The 13057-nt window shown below is 34.8% G+C and overlaps 1 protein-coding gene across 1 annotated transcript in view; it reads right to left on the reverse strand.

Annotated features, from left to right (window-relative positions):
* The window catches only part of CEP120 (centrosomal protein 120), a 77375-nt gene that overhangs the window by 6738 nt on the left and 57580 nt on the right, over window positions 1-13057 (reverse strand). The gene's annotated exons all lie outside the window — the stretch shown is intronic.

Genomic DNA, 13057 nt, shown 5'->3' on the forward strand with positions numbered 1-13057 from the left:
AAACAGGAGATTATCATAACCCCAGAAGCCCCTCTGTGTTCCCGCCCAAGTCACTGACCACTCATCCTTCACCAAAGATAGGACTAATTTCTAACACCATGAATAAGTTTTCACTGCTTTGAACTTTGTGTACGTGGAACTGTACAGTGTAAGTTTATGTCTGGCTTCTTTCGCTAAACGTTTTTTCAGATCCGTTCGTATTATGTGTAGTTGATGATTCACAGTACTACATAGCATTCTATTGGATGAATATACAGTCTTTTCATTCCACTGCCGAGGGACATTTGCGTTAGTTTCCAGTTTTGTATTATAAAGCTGATGTGAACATTATTGTACATTCATGGACTTTTGTATGCATTTCTACTGAGTATATACCTGTGATTCAAACTGCTGGGTCATTGGGTATAAGAATTTCAATATTAGTAAATATGGTCTGTTTTTAAAGTAGTAGTACTAATTTACACTCCCATGTAAGCATTCCAGTGCTCTATACTCTTGCCAAAACTGGGTAATGTCAGTTTTTTCTTTTTTTTTCATTTAAACCATTCTGATAACTTATGTAGTGGTATCTCATGATTTTATTTTGCATTTTTTCAAATACTAATGAGGTTGAACATGTTTTAATATTTTTAATGGCATTCTTATTCTGTAAAGTTCCTGTTCAACCATTTGGCCCTTTGCTCTACTTAGCAGTCCATCCTTCCTTATTGATACGTGTGTGGTTCTTTACATATACTGGATAACTCCTTTGTCAATTATTTAAATTGTAAATATTTTCCACTAGTCTTTGTCTTGCCTTTTACTTTAATGGTGTTTTTTACTTAATTCTAATATGGTCCAAATGTATCTGTCTGTCTTTTTGTCTGCCTCAGTTTTTTGTTTTTTTGTTTTTTGTTTTTAATTTTTATTTATTTGGTTGCATGGGGTCTTAGTTGTGGCATGCCATGTGGGATCTAGTTCCCTGACCAGGGATCAAACCCGGGCCCCCTGCATTGGTAGCCTGGGGTCTTATCCACTGTGCCACCAGGGAAGTCCCTGCGTGCCTGTTTTGAAGACACTACTTTACATCACCCTCTTGAAGCTTCATTTATCAAAAATTCATATGCAATTGGTTTTGTGTATGGTGAGATCAAGTGTCTTCTTCTCCGCATATAGAGCTCCAATTGACTTAGCAACATTTACTGGAAAATAACTTTTCCCCCACTGCTTGGCAGTGTCACCTGTTATACATCACCTCTGTCCTTTTATGTATGAGTTGTTTCTGGATTCTCTATCCTTGCATTAAACTTCACTGTCTTAATTACTGTAACTTTTGTAACAATAACTGGATATTTGATAGTATGTCTTCTGTCTTCAAAATTCTTTTAGTTATTCTTGACGTCTGTATTTTCATATAAATATCAGTTTCTAGGGTTGAAAAAAAAAGGCCTGCTGGAACTGCTTATGATTATGCTGAATCTACAAATCAATTTGCCAAAACCATTATCTTTACAATATTAATTCTTCAAACAGCGAACATAGTTTACCTCTCCAATTATTCAGGTCTTCTTTAATTTTGTTTAACAATATTTTATACTTTTCTATATACTGAGTAGCATCTTTCTTTGAATGTGCGCGCCTAGGAGTTTCAAGTTTTTAAATGCTACTGCAAATGGCAGAGTTTTAAAATTTCTGCTGTCTCTGGTATAGAGAATTAAAATTGATATTTACATACTCATTTTGTTTCCAGCAAACTTGCTAAACTCACTTATTAATTCTAATAGGTCATCTGTAGATACTTTCTGGTTTTCTATGTACGTAACAACTGTCATCTGCAAATGACAACAGTTTTATTTTTTCCTTTCCAGATGGTAGACCCTTTCTCTCTCGGCCTGTTACACTGGATAGAACCTCTAGTACAATATTAAAAAATGATAATAGAGGGCATTTTTCTCTCATTCCTGATCTCAGAGGAAAACCTTTAAGAAATATTTTTTGGTAGGTTTTATTAGATTAAGAAATTTCCCCTACATTCTTAGTTTGCTAAGAATTGTTACTGGGACTGGGTACTGACTTTTTCTGCATTTTTGATAGGAGCATTTGATTTCTTCTCCTTTATTTTTTTTTCTTTTATAAATTTATTTATTTTTGGCTGCGTTGGGTCTTTGTTGTTGGGTCTTTGTTGCTGCGTGCAGGCTTTCTCTAGTTGTGGTGAGTGGGCTTCTCATTGCAGTAGCTTCTCCGAGTTTCGTAGCTCGGGCTCTAGGCGCACGGGCTTCAGTAGTTGCGGCACATGGGCTCAGTAGTTGTGGCACACGGGCTTAGTTGCTCCACGGCATGTGGGATCTTCCCGGACCACAGCTCGAACCCGTGTTCCCTGCATTGGCAGGTGGATTCTTAACCACTGCGCCACCAGGGAAGTCCTTTATTTTTTAAGGGGGTAAATAGTCAACTTCCCCTTTGTTTAATAAATAAACTTAGTTGTGATGCTTACAAGTTTTATATCTATGTTCATGAGATTGGCCAATTAATTTTCTTATAATGTCCTTGTCAGATTTTAGGATCAAGATAACGCTGGTCTCATTTTTTTAAAAAGTGAGAGGTATTCTCTCTCCCTAGATTCTGAAACAGTCTGTGTAAGATTAGTGTTAGTTCTTTCTAAAATGTTTACTAAAATTGAAACGTGAAGCCATTTAGGTCTGGAGCCTTCTTTTGGTGAAGGTTTTTCATTACATATTAAATTTCTCTAATAGCTATATGACTACTTCTATTATCTGTTTCTTTTTGTATTGGTTTTGTGAGTTCTGTGTCTCATATTCACATAAAAATTTCATACCATTCTCTTATCTCCTTAAATGTCTGTGGATCTGTAGCCCTGTCCCATTTTTTTTAAACCTTGATATTGGGAGTTACTGCCTATTGTTTTGGTCCTTGAACACTCTTTGCCAACTTTGTTGATTTTGCTGTACATTTTCCCCATAATTCATCAATTTTTACTCATTTTGATTATTTCCTTCCTCCTAATTTCCTATTTGCTTATTGACTGTTTGAAAGGGATATTTAGAGAACAGATTTCATGCTTTTCTTATTGATATTTTTCAAGTGAACCTGAGGCTATAAATCTCCTTAAGCACAATTTTCATTAAAGCTCATGTCTTGATATGTTTTATTTTAATTATTTAGTTCAAAACATTTTCTAATTTCATTTGTGGTCTCCAATTTAGCCATGGGTTATAAGAAGTGTACTATTTCAATCATGGGGGATACTTATTATCCTTTTATTACTAATTTCTAGCATAATCTCATTGTGCTCAGAGAACATATTCTGAATTACAATTCTCTGAAATTTGTTTAGAATTGCTGTTCGATTCAGCATATGAGCAATTTAGCTAAATGTTCCAGTGCACTAGAAAATGATGTGTATCCTGGGACTTTTTTGATGAAGTATTCTACATATAACAATGGTTAGGTCATCTAAATCTTCTAAATCTTATTATCCATTGTTGGTTTGCTCTATCAGTTCCCAGGAGAGTTATGGTAAAATCTACCATTATTATGCTTTTGTCCATTTCTCCTTTTAGTTCTATTAATTTTTGCTTTATATAAATTTGTGGCTGTTACCAGGAACACTCAATGTAGAATTGTTGTCAACTTCTAGGTGACTGACCCTTTTATGATTATGAAAACTCTCTTAATCTACAGTAATGCCTCTTGCCCTAGAGTCTAAGCTCTGTGGGTTAATATTAACGTAACGTACAATTTCCCCTTTTTAAATTTAACCATTTTGTACTCTTATAGTTAAAGCGTCCTTATATTTAAGTCACATACTGTTGTTTTTTTAATTCAGTTTTTAGTTGAATATGTCTTTAATAATGGTATTGAGTCCATTTATATTTAAAGAAATGGGTGATATATATGGGTTTAAATCTTTACATATTACTATTTTCTACTTCTTCCACCTATTTTATTATGTTCTGCTTCTCTCCTTTTGTCCTTTTTTAGATTAATCTAATATTTTATGTCATTCTATTTTTCCCTTCTATCAGCTTATTTTTACTCTTCTTTTACATAGAAATTAAGACCTTTACAACTTCACAGACAATGCAACATACTTTAAACATTTTAACTCTATTTATCCCTTCATATCTTTCGTACTGTTATTTGCCATGAATTTTAATTCTCTATATACTTTAAACACAACAAATACTGTGATTATTATTTTCTCCCAATTTTTGTTAGTCTGAAAGTCTTACGTCGCTTTCAATAATGAAGTACATTTTCACTGGATACTGAATTTAGGTGGGCCATTACTTCGAGTACTTTAAGGATGTTATTCCACTGTTTCATGAATTCCTTTACTACTGTTGAAAGTTCATCTGTCAATCTCATTGTTGCTCCTGTGAAGGAAACGTTTCCCTCTTCATCCATGGCTTTAAATATTTTCTTTGCTTTGGGGCTATTTTTTTTTAATTAATTTTTATTGGAGTACAGTTGATTTACAATGTTGTGTTAGTTTCTGCTCTACAGCAAAGTGAATCAGTTATACATATACATATATCCACTCTTTTTAAGATTCTTCTCCTATATAGGTCATTACAGAGTATTGAGTAGACTTCCCTGTGCTATACAGTAGGTTCTTATTTGTTAACTATTTTATATATAGTAGTGTGTATATTGTCAATCCCAAACTTCTAACTTACCCCTCCTTCCCCCTTTCCCCCTGGTAACCATAAGTTTGTTTTCTATATCTGTGATTCTATTTGTTTTGTAAATAAGTTCATTTGTACCATTTTCTTAGATTCCACATAGAAGTGATATCATATGATCTTTTTCTTTCTCTGACTTACTTCACTCAGTATGACAATCTCTAAGTCCATTCATGTTGCTGCAAATGGCATTATTTCATTCTTTTTTATGGCTGAGTAATATTCCATTGTACATATGTACCACATCTTCTTTATCCTTTCCTCTGTCAATGGACATTTAGGTTGCTTCCATGTCCTGGCTATTGTAAATAGTGCTGCAGTGAACACTTGGTGCATGTATCTTTTCGAATTATGGTTTTCTCCAGATATATGCCCAAGAGTGGGATTGCTGGATCACATGGTAGCTGTTTTTTAAGTAACCTCCATACTGTTTTCCATAGTGGTTGTACCAATTTACACTGCAACCAACAGTGTAGGAGGGTTCCCTTTTCTCTACACCCTCTCCAGCATTTACTGTTTGTAGACCTTTTTATGATGGCCATTCTGACCAGTGTGAGGTGATACTTCATTGTAGTTTTGACTTGCATTTCTCTAATAATAACTAGTGACGTTGAGCCTCTTTTCATGTACTTTTTGGCCATGTGTATGTCTTCCTTGGAGAACTGTCTATTCAGATCTTCTGCCCATTTTTTGATTGGGTTGTTTGTTTTTTTCATATTGAGCTGCATGAGCTGTTTGTATATCTTGGAGATTAATCCCTTGTCAGTAGCTTCGTTTGCAAATATTTTCTCCCATTTTGTGGGTTGTCTTTTCCCTTTACTTATGGTTTCCTTTGCTGTGCAAAAGCTTTTAAGTTTGATTAGGTCCCATTTGTTTATTTTTGTTTTCATTTTCATTACTCTAGGTGGTGGATCCAAAAAGATATTGCTGCAATTTATGTCAGAGAGTTTCTGCCTAAGTTTTCCTCTAAGAGTTTTATAGTGTCCGGTCTTACATTTAGGTGTTTAATCCATTTTGAGTTTATTTTTGTGTATGGTGCTAGAGAATGTTCTAATTTCTTTCTTTTACATGCAGCTGCCCAGTTTTCCCAGCACCACTTACTGAAGATGCTGTCTTTTCTCTATTGTACATTCTTGCCTCCTTTGTTATAGATTAGGTGACCATGGGTGCATGGTGTTTATCTCTGGACTCTCTATCCTGTTCCACTGATCTATATTTCTGTTTTTGTGCCAGTACCATACCGTTTTGATGACTGTAGCTTTGTAGTGTAGCCTGAAGTCAGGGAATCTGATTCCCCCAGCTCTGTTTTTCTTTCTCAAGATTGCTCTGGCTATTTGGGGTCTTTTGTGTTTCCACAGAAATTGTAAATTTTTTTGTTCTAATTCGGTGAAAAATGCTATTGGTAATTTGATAGGGGTTGCACTGAATCTGTAGATTGCCTTGGGTAGTATAGTCATTTTGACAATACTGATTCTTCCAATCCAAGAATGTGGTATATCTTTCCATCTCTTTGTGTCATCTTTGATTTCTTTCATCTGTATCTTAGTTTTCTCAGTACAGGTCTTTTGCCTCCTTAGGTAGGTTTATTCCTGTGTATTTTATTCTTTTTGATGCGATGGTAAATGGGATTGTTTCCTTAATTTCTCTTCTCATCTTTCGTTGTTAGTGTATAGGAATGCAAGAGATTTCTGTGTATTAATTTTGTATCCTGCAACTTTACCAAATTCATTAACGAGCTCTAGTAGTTTGACTATTTTAAATTATTTATAAAAGAGACCCAGTAGAGTTCTCTAGCTCTTCTATTATGTGAAGACAGTGGAAAGATGGCCATTTATGAACTGGGAAGTGGGCCCTCTCCAGACACAGGACTTGACCATGTGTACACTTTGATCTCAGACTTCCAGCCTTCAGAAATAAACAACAGAAATTTGTTTCTCACATAAGCCATCTAGTCTGTGCTATTTGGTTACAGCAGCCCAAACAGACTAAGACAGGGGTCTGTGGTTACACAAAAAGTAGTCAGTCTCATATACCCTATCCTGTATGTCACTTATGTTCTTTGTTGTATTTTCCATCCTTTTTTCTGTTCCAGTTTGGATACTTTTTATTGGCTTATCTTCAGTTCACATATCCTTGGTTCTGCTGTTAATTCATCTACTGAATCTTACAATTCATTTGTGATACTTTTCAGTTCCAGAATGTCTATATGATTGAAAAGGCTCTACTTCTCTAATACATTTCTCCATCATATCACCTATTTTCTAGTAGTTATCTCTAACTTTGTGTCTGGTGATTCCAGAATCTGTAGATTTATTTCTGTTGATCAAAAGACAATAAGACATTCCACATGCAAGTCTAATAAACAAATGAAAAGATGCTCAAAGTCAATAATCAGGGAAATGAAAATTTAAGCCACAGAGTGATATGATTTCAGACCCACCAAAGTGGAAAAAGTTAATACATCTGATAACAGCCAAGTGTTAGACATGGTGTTAAGAATAACAATTACACACCGTTCTTGGGAACTGCAGATTTGTACAACCACTTTGGAAAGTAATTTCACAACATTTAGTGAAGCAGAAGAAATGAGTGAACTCTATGACCAGAAGTTCTACTTTTAGATATAAACACTAGAGAAACTCTTACATGTATAAAATTTTTCACTGTTGTCTTATTATGAGAAAACTTAGAATATTCATATGTTTGTTTTATAAAGCAATAAAATAAACTTTAGCTACTGCATCAAAATAGCTAAATTTTAAATCACACAAGGTAGTCACAGAAGAATGATTCAAAGAGAATATTTCCATGTATATAAAGTTTAAAAACATACAAAAGTAAACTGTTGTTTACCGATATTTTTAATACCTTATAAGCTTATAAAGAAAAGCAAAGGAATAATAAGTATCAAATTCAGCTAAGCAGTTACCTGCGGAGAGGATGCAGGTTAGAAAAGGCACAAGGAGCACTGATAATGCTGTTTCTTACACTAGAAGGTGGGGGTTGAAGTGCATAAGAATCTTCTTTTTTCCCCCTCTTTGGAATGTATGATATATTTCATTTAAAGAGTAATTATTAAAAAATAAAGAAAGGAAAAGAAATCCAGACAAGAATACACCAAATTGTTATCTCTGGCTGAGGAGGTGATAAGGTTACCAGTGACTATTATTTTTCTATGCTAGGATGCTGCAAAATTTGGATTTCTTTTACACTAAGCAAATATAATTGCAAACAGGAAAAAGATGGTCAATTATTTAATTTTAGGTTATTTTGTAAAACTGTAACTTTATAAAACTTGAAACATTTTAATTCTAAAACATAAGCCTTTAAATGCCTTGAATTTTTAATCAAGTATACATCATTAATAATAATCACACATGCACACACAAAAATTAGAGGTTAGAGGAAGAAATCCTCTCTGCTGCCAGGTGCTCTGGGTTAAAGGCTCCTCAATCAAGTGAGTATAATCTTTATTTTGCCTTGGCTGCCTATAAATCCAGAGAGGAGATGTAAACATGCATACACTAGACTAAACAGCGGCTAAAACGTGGCCACTACTTACTCTCCCACTCACACATACCATGTAAGTCTGTGGGAAAAAACTTACAGCTAAACTAAGGAACTCAAGTCAAGTTTTCTGAAAATAACCCAGAGCTGACAAGTCAGTAGGAGGGCCTGGATGGTTTCAAGACACAGTTTTTAACCAAGACTTGGACCTCCAACTGTTTTCTTAAACAAAGATTTACATCCCATCCTTGGCTAAATTACTTGTAAATTAATCAAATTAATTACTCTGAGTGGATAAGCAGGAGGCTGGACAAGATAGTGCTGATGTCAGCCAATGAAGTCTGTGTTGTTTTAACTAAATATATCAGCTTAGTTTTAAACAGATCTACTGTGCACAAATATGGTAAGGGACTCACATCCTACCCAAAATCTTAGTTCTGTTTCCTGTCCTGTGAACAAACATACCTAGTTTTAATGTATCAGACATGATAAAAATGTTAAATTTCCCAGAACAACAAATTCATACCTTTTAACAATGATTCATTTATTTTTAAAAAGTAGTGGCTGTTATTCTTCCTCCTTAACTATATTCTAATGTGTCAAGAAATGTTTTAAAATAAATATGGTACTTAGAACACAGTAAAGTAACAATCTTAACTTGGAGATGGGAAAAAAAGAAACTAAATTACCCCTTAAATGTCTAACAACCAGAACTCTTTAAAGTCAGTGTTATACATCATACCAAAGATAGCAAATCCAGACTGTATGGATATCGTTTCCTTGTCTTCTAAGTTAGGACCCATTTTATGTTACACTTATTTATATTTTACAGCTGTCGCCTACCCACTTACCCAAGAACAAAAAAGTTTACAACATGGAAACACCGGCTTTTATGCTTGTGAATCAGAAGAAAAGATTTTTTTCCAAATAATTGGAAGATTATGATTTTTTAAATTCACAAATTGACTATACTGGGTCACCTTTTGAGTAATGGAAATCTCTGTTTAAACATTCTTTTGGCAATAGGCACGGAGCATTAGGTCTTATTTCCAAGCTTTACCAGCTGGGTTTTGTCATTAACATTTATTAACAACCTAAGATATGGCTTTCGCCGTCTAATCCATACTACACAAATGTTTTGTATGGCCCTCCAGAGGATTTTGCTGTGACAAATTACTGGCAGAGATTATAGCCCCGTGGCTATTCACCAGAGGCAATGTAAAATTAACATGGTACTAATCCAATTTAAACAAGGAGTTGCACAAACAATCCTCTGAACAAAAGCAGATAGAGGATAGCAATTTTATATTCAAATACAATGTGTTTTTAATAAAAAGCTTTAGAAAAAAAAACTGAAGTAACTTTCACACATATAAATTGTGCCTATTTGATGAAGGTATTAATTTTAATTTTCCAAAAACAGTGGCAGAACACAATTCACTATGGTAATCGCAAGGTCTATTAAATTTCTTCTTAAAGTGTTGCATCTCAAATGTGGTCTGTAGAACATCAGTGATTCCTAGTGACCCTGAAATATGTTTACAGTGTTGTTTCTAAAGCAGAAAGTCTATGGGATAAGGAATAGAAGTGGTCTGCAATGAAGATTACTGCACTCAAAGAATGAGACTATTTTCTTTCATGAAGTAGAAGTCTGGAGTTGAACCAGGAATTTAACACTATGTTTTCTTTTCTTCTTAATTCACTTACAGTAACTTCAAAGAGGCATCTGAACTTCTGCGATATCCTCTGTTATTAGGCACAAATAGTTAAAATTACTTTGCCAATGCTTTTTAGGCAAGAAGGTAGAAAACACTTAGGAATAAAGGGTAAATAGAAAACAATGAATTAAAGGAAAAATCCAGAAGATAGCAAAAGTGTATGAGAATGCATATGTTAGGAAGGAGGGGTGCTTGGGTGGGAGCCTTTTAAACTGAACCTTTTTTTAAGAGTCTCAGTCCATGAACTGGGGGGTTTTTGTTCAGAAGATTATTTTCTTACATTTGAAAAACCACCTCAAACAGTGAAAACAACGTCGTCTGTCAACATACATATATGAACATAACTTAAAAATCAATTTACTCAAAGTAATAAATTTTTGCATGGCTATTTCTTAAAAAGAAACATAACAATTATAATGAAATTATGCTCTGATAATTAATCACTCATTTCTCCAGAAGAAATGCCCGATCAACAGTTCACAGGCTTCCATCTTTTCATTACTAATTTTGGTAATGCCTTGTAATTAATTACCATTGCATTAGCCTCTTATCCTTCGTAAGCTGCATAAATTTCTTCAGTGGTAGGCACTGTCTTCCACTTCCTCCCAATCTACTCTCCATTTTAAAACTTGAAATGATTTCATATCTAATACTGATATTTATTATTTTTAAAAAATGTTTATTTTATATTGGAGTATAGTTAATTTACAATGTTGTGTTAGTTTCAGGTGTACAACTAAGTGATTCAGTTATACATATACATATGTCCATTCTTTTTCAAATTCTTTTCCCATTTAGGTTGTTACATAATATTGAGTAGAGTTCCCTGTGCTATACAATCCTGTGCTTATATTCTTGTTGATCATCTATTTTATATATAGTAGTGTGTATAAGTCAATCCCAAACTCCTAATTTATCCCTCCCCCCAACATTTCCCTTTTGGTAATCATAAGTTTGTTTTCTATGTCTGTGCATCTTTTTCTGTTTTGTAAATAAGTTCATTTGTATCCTTTTTTTAAGATTCCACATATAAGTGATATCATATGGTATTTGTCTCTCTCTGACTTACTTCACATAGTATGATAATCTTTAGGTCCATCCATATTGCTGCAAATGGCATTATTTCATTCTTTTTTATGGCTGAGTAATATTCCATTGCACATATGTACCACATCTTCTTTATCCTTTCCTCTGTCAATGGACATTTAGGTTGCTTCCATGTCCTGGCTATTATAAATAGTGCTGCAGTGAACACTGGGGTGCATATATCTTTTTGAATTATGGTTTTCTCCAGATATATGCCCAGGAGTGGGACTGCTGGATCATATGGTAGCTCCATTTTTAGTTTCTTAAGGAATCTCCATACTGTTTTCCATAATGGCTGTGCCAATTTACATTCCCACCAACAGTGTAGGGTTCCCATTTCTCCACACCCTCTCCAGCATTTACTATTTGAAGACTTTTTGATGATGGCCGTTCTGACCGGTATGAGGTGATATCTCACTGTAGATTTGATTTGCATTTCTCTAATAACTAGTAATGCTGAGCCTCTTTTCATGTACTTTTTGGCTATCTGTATGTCTTCATTGGAGAACTATTTAGATCTTCTGCCCAGTTTTTGATTGGGTTGTTTGTTTCATATTGAGCTGCATGAGCTGTTTGTAAATTCTGGAGATTAATCCCTTGTCGGTTGCTTTGTTTGCAAATATTTTCTCCCATTCTGTGGGTTGTCTTTTCATTTAGTTTATGGCTTCCTTTGCTGTGCAAAAGCTTTTAAGTTTGATTAGGTCCCATTTGTTTATTTTTGTTTTCATTTTCATTACTCTAGGAGGTGGATCCAAAAAGATAGTGCTGTGATTTATGTCAAAGAGTGTTCTGCCTATGTTTTACCTCTAAGAGTTTTACAGTACCTGGCCTTACATTTAGGTGTTTAATCCACTTTGAATTTATTTTTGTGTATGGTGTTAGGGAATGTTCTAATTTCATTCTTTTACATGTAGCTGTCCAGTTTTCCCAGCACCACTTATTGAAGAGACTGTCTTTTCTGCACTGTATATTCTTGCCTCCTTTGTCATACATTAGGTGACCATGGGTGCGTGGGTTTATCTCTGGGCTTTCTATCCTGTTCCTTTGATCTATATTTCTGTCTTTGTGCCAATACCATACTGTGTTGTTTTTTTTAAAATTAATTATTAATTTATTTTTGGCTGCACTGGGTCTTTGTTGCAGTGTGCGGGCTTTTTATTGCGGTGGCTCCTCTTGTTGCAGAGCATGGGCTCCAGGCGCGCGGGCTCAGCAGTTGTGGCTCACGGGCTCTAGAGCTCAGGCTCAGTAGTTTTGGTGCACGGGCTCAGCTGCTCCATGGCATGTGGGATCTTCCCGGACCAGGGCTTGAACCTGTGTCCCCCGCATTGGCAGGCAGACTCTTAACGACTGTGCCACCAGAGAAGCCCATACCATACTGTTTTGATGATTGTAGCTTTGTAGTATAGTCTGAAGTCAGGGAGCATGATTTCTCCAGCTCCATTTTTCTTTCTCAAGATTGCTTTGGCTATTTGGGGTCTTTTGTGTTTCCATAGAAATTTTTAAAAGTTTTATTCTAGTTCTGTGAAAAATGCCATTACCAATTTGATGATAGGGATTGCACTGAATCTGTAGATCGCCTTGGGCAATATAGTCATTTTCACAGTATTGATTCTTTCAATTCAAGAACATGGTATATCTTTCCGACTGTTTGTGTCATCTTCAATTTCTTTCATCAACGTCTTATACTTTTCAGAGTACAGGTCTTTAGGTAGGTTTATTCCTAGATTTATTCCTAGTTATTTTATTCCTTTTAATGTGATGGTAAACGGGACTGTTTCCTTAATTTCTCTTTCTGATCTTTTGTTGTTGGTGTATAGAAATGCAAGAGATTTCTGTGCACTAATTTTGTATCCTGCAGTGTTACCGAATTCATTGATGAGCTCTAGTAGTTTTCTGGTAGCATCTTTAGGATTTTCTATGTATAGTATCGTGTCATCTGCAAACAGTGACAGTTTTACTTCTTTTCCAGTTTGGATTCCTTTTTCTAATACTGATATTTGAAACACTGTTTTTGAACCATTTCTCCCTCAGCTTTGAATGACAAAATACAATGATAACCCA

Source organism: Eschrichtius robustus, chromosome 2 (assembly GCF_028021215.1).
Source record: "Eschrichtius robustus isolate mEscRob2 chromosome 2, mEscRob2.pri, whole genome shotgun sequence".
Classification (NCBI taxonomy): Eukaryota; Metazoa; Chordata; class Mammalia; order Artiodactyla; family Eschrichtiidae; genus Eschrichtius; species Eschrichtius robustus.